Source organism: Cibotium barometz, chromosome 10 (assembly GCF_041138505.1).
Source record: "Cibotium barometz isolate CiBa-2024 chromosome 10, ASM4113850v1, whole genome shotgun sequence".
Lineage (NCBI taxonomy): Eukaryota > Viridiplantae > Streptophyta > Polypodiopsida > Cyatheales > Cibotiaceae > Cibotium > Cibotium barometz.
In genome coordinates, this window is record NC_141055.1 from 19218901 (window position 1) to 19223628 (window position 4728).

General features: G+C 40.2%; 1 pseudogene; it reads left to right on the forward strand.

Moving 5' to 3' along the window:
* Positions 1-2537: 2537 nt before the first annotated feature.
* On the forward strand, positions 2538-4467 carry LOC147634634 (GTP-binding nuclear protein Ran-A1-like; annotated as a pseudogene).
* The last annotated feature ends 261 nt before the right edge of the window (positions 4468-4728 follow it).

Below are 4728 nucleotides of genomic sequence, written 5' to 3' on the forward strand. Positions count from 1 at the left end.
AGGGCAAGTGTATGGAACTTTGGTGGGCTTAACTCGTGTAATTTTTTGGTGTGTTTTGAGAACATTTGCATTTAATTGGTTTCCTATTTATTGACACTTGTGACCTATTTTTACGGTCTATACTCTCATTTGTGAGACATCACAAGCGTAGTGGCAAGTTTTCATCCTCAACCACCCATGAGATTGATTATATTGTTGATAATAATGTCCAAGCAAACTGGGTGTGAGGTCAAGAGATGGACGGCCTTGGTAAGCATGTTGCACTTATTTTAAGTTTTGAAATTGAAGGATCTTGCCGTCATATGGCTATTGGGATTGATTACTTGCAGGAGGCTGTCAGTGTGGAAGAGAGTTAAGATAATTCATCATAAAGTTAGCGTGGAAGAGAGTTTAAATAATTCATCATAAAGTCATGCTCAAAAGTGGAAGATGTAGTTGTTGAACTATATTCAAGAGCAAGAGATTTTGCTCTAGCGGCCCATTATGAGGGAAGATGTGTTGTATGTGTGGAGCCTACATTGGCTTCTTAAAGATCACATCAAATTAATTTGTATATCTCGTGTTCCTTTTGATCTCATGTATTTGAAAAATATAAGGTGGATCACATGTACCATAGCATTGAGATATGTTCATTGCTATTTGAAATAATAGAGACCGAGCAAGAGAGAGAGAGAGAGAGAGAGAGAGAGAGAGAGAGAGAGAGAGAGAGAGAGAGAGAGAGAGAGAGAGAGAGAGAGAGAGAGAGAGAGAGATTACAGGGGAGAATGAGAAGGGGGGGAATAGATTGACGGAATAGAGGGAGGGAGGGCATGAATAGAGAGAGGGAGAGGGAGAGATAACAAAGGGAGAGCGTATGGTGGTAATGATAGAGAGAGAGAGGAATAGAGTGGAGAGACGAATAGAGTGGAGAGAGCATGCATGTGATTGAGTACATGTACAAGGAGGTAGAAAGAGAGAGTATATAGAGGGAGAGGGAGAGGGAGAGAGAGAGTGTGTAAAGAGACAGGGATAGGGAAGATAGAGACATGAGAGTAGGCAAGAGAGGCATTGTAGAGGAGAAGAGACATGAGAATAGGGCATAAGACAGGTGGAGAGAGAGAGAGAGAGAGAGAGAGAGAGAGAGAGAGAGAGAGAGAGGGAGAAGGATAGACAAAGGTGGATTTTGAGCTCAAGCTCCCAGGGAGTGTTAGCCACATCTGAGATAAAACATGTAAAAGAAGATTGATAGCATTCCATATCTATCGTATATACTTATCATTTATCTCATAATATGCACGTCATCTGTATTTAATGTGTGCATATGGTTCCCATCTGTACAGCATGCCTATTGATGTCAGATCCATGGGGGTAATTAATTGATCCACCTATCCAAACGAACCTGAGTGCTAAGGCTTACTACTTAAATGTCAAGCATGCATAAGCTTTGGGTAATGTGAAAAAAATGAGTGTCAACTCTTCATCCCCACCAATGTTGTTGTTGAACTTGATGCTCTAACCTCTTCTAATGAATCTATTACAACCATACAAAGCTAGAGCTGTAAAGGCAGGTTGTCACTCCTTAGTAACATTGAGAAGGCTCTGCCCGCGGTGAGATCTATAATAGGGAAGCACAAGGAGTCGTCGTGGTTGAAGATTACACAGCTGTTCGAAAATTGAAATATAATGGTGGCAGTGTTGATTTGGATAAGATCAGCACTGCCGCATTTTGGGAAGGGGTCGAAGGCTTTATAGCCTTGGGACACATCATGCTCATTTATTGGTGTGAATCCAAATGAGGAGGATGCATCATTACATCATGGGCATTGCATGTGAGAGACACACACACAGATTTGTGTTTATGTGAGAGAGTCACACATAGACACATGCACCCACATGCACACATGTACACACGTGCATATAAATAAGCATAGGCATATACAAACACACACACACACACAAAATACACACTCACTCGTTCACATGCTTGCACACAAATACACATGAATCGATGCATACACACAATGCAATTGCACACTTGCATATGCATATACGCATTGAAACAAGAACTTCTTGCCGCATAGCAGTGCGTAGGTCACCAACTTTTTATATTTCAAACACCTCAAAGGACCAAGGTTGGACTCATGAATATTGGCAAATAATAATTTATGTAAACTATGATGTCTTGACGTGGCACTATGGTGTGGCTTTGTGATCTGCATGCATTTCTTCTTTTTTTTTTCTGTGTCCTATGCTGCATGATTTGGCTTTGCATCAAAGGTGTTGGTTTGGATTCATGTCTTGCTATTTTTTCAATGCAATTCCTTTAAATGCATGCCTCATGGTTGTGCTTCCCTATGGTTATTTGCCTGTAATTCACCTCTGCTCGTTGGCTTTGCGCTGTAGCTCTAGCTCACTATTTTGGTTGTTGGATACTCATTCAATTTTGGTCCGTTTGTTTGTTACGTTTCTTCAACATTTACCCGCTCACTCCCCTTCTTTTTTTTTTCAAGAAAAAGATCCTTCTATTAGTTGATAGAAAACCAGCCACAAAGGGATAAATACCACCACAAAGGGCTGCTCACTCCCCTAGCTTTAATCTGGTGATTGTTGGTGATGGAGGGACAGGTATGTGTGGCGTTCGAAGTTTATGGGTGGTTTGATCATTTGGTAAGGCCGTGTTAAGTGTCTCTCATGGTTGAGACAATGGTTTGAATGTGCAAAAAAGGCCACCTTTGTAAAACGCCTCTTGACTGGTGAACTCGAGAAGAGATATGAAGTGAGTTTCTCGACTATTGACCATTGTTTTTCTTTCCCTTAACACAATTGTTAAGGCCTAGCCAACAAGCACTCCGAGGGTTTGCGTGTCGATAGAAGACATGTAGGGAGGCCACCAAACCAACCCAACCCAAATGTGGTGCCACCATCGAACTCAAGAATGAAGTAGATGGGGAGGAGAGAGAGAGAGAGGGGGGTAGGAGGAGGAGGATAACTTGAGAGGGGGATAGGGTAACTAGAATGAAATAAAGAGAATTTAGGGTAACTAGAAATAAATAAACAATCCACCAATCAATCATGAAAAGAAATAACATAAATGAATATAAACACCACATAAACGGAGTAATAAAAAGAAAAGCTCCTCTCTCTTGGGATAGCACCACCCAAAGCGGAGTTATTGTACAAAAAAGCTACTTCACCAAAGTGATAGCATCACACAATGGAGGGGACAACCCACCTCTCCTTTCACAAGCAAGCTTGGAGCCACTCACCACTCACTCATGACACCTACAAGAAAATAGTTAACTCACAAAGCAAGAAAAAAAGCAAACCTCACCAAAGAGAAGGAAACTACACAAGACCATACACATCTCACTTGTAAGACCACATGCATAACCTTATCTTAGCAAGAGAGCTAGAGAGATTTCCCTAAAGAGACATCATAATAGCACCATATGATGGATTCCAACTAGGGAAAGAGGGGATGCCTTGCCTCTCACCCTATGCTTCTTTATATAGGAAAATGAGGTTCATATCCTTGCCACATGGCAAGCATAGAGTGATGCCACATATTACAACCAATAGGGTGTGGGCATACCCATCACCCCTCAAGCCATCCAAAATATGTGCACAAAGTAGTACAAATTGTGTGCACACAAATGAGTGCAATGTGGGCTATCCAAGGGGAAAAACGTCATGGGAAAAAATGCACGTGGATAAATATAAGAAGCTAAATGTGAGGTGAGGGATAAGAGAGAGAGAGATAAGTATAGGGGTTAACAACAACACACCCGCACTCACATGCACACACATATGCACTTGCTTGCATATGTCCACTTGCCTGCGTATGTGCACAAACTCATGGTAATAATGTCAGATGTAACACTTTGACCCTGCATGGATAAGTGATTATACATAATTTTTTGGGATGCTTTAGCTACTATTGGTGTGGAGGTGCATCGTCTTGATTTCTTCACAAACTGTGGTAAAATTTAGTAGTATCGCTGAGACACTACTGGTGGGAAAGAAAAATTCGGAGGCCTTCAAGATGGATACTAGGGTAAGACTTTGTGCTTCTAATCTTTTGTATTCATGTTTACATAGTTTACTGCAATTGTGGTCATTGATAATCTCTGGTTTTGTACCTTATTAGCACTCATGTGGACAGTGCATGTGTGATGTCACTTCTCAATCAACATACAAGAATGTTCCAACATGGCACTGGGATATACTCTCAATTATACAGTAACAATATTTCCATGCTGAGGTTGGAAGTTTTGGTGTTTGAACTCTGGCAATTATTTCACAGGGTTTGTGAGAATATTTCTAGTGTGCTTTGTAGGGTAATAAGGTGGATGTTAAGAAGAGATAGGTGAAAGCCAAGCAAGTGACGTTCCATAGGAAGAATACCCTCCAGTACTATGAAAGTTGGTTAAAAACAACTACAACTTTGAGAAGCCATTCTTGTATCTTGCAAGGAAGCTACTTGGATGAAAATTTGTATATAAGTTTTTTTGGGATAATCATTTAATTAAACTTTCCACTTTAAATTGCATCCATGAAAGTATGTCTTTGTCCCTTATGGATTTTTCTTGTGTTTCACTTAAGCAAAAATTATGGAATTTTCTTGTGTTTCACTTAAGCAAAAATTTATATATTAGTTTTTTTGGATAATTATTTAACTACACTCTACTCTTTAATTTGCATCCATGAAAGTACAGCTTTGTGCCTTATGAATGTCTCTTATGTTTCACT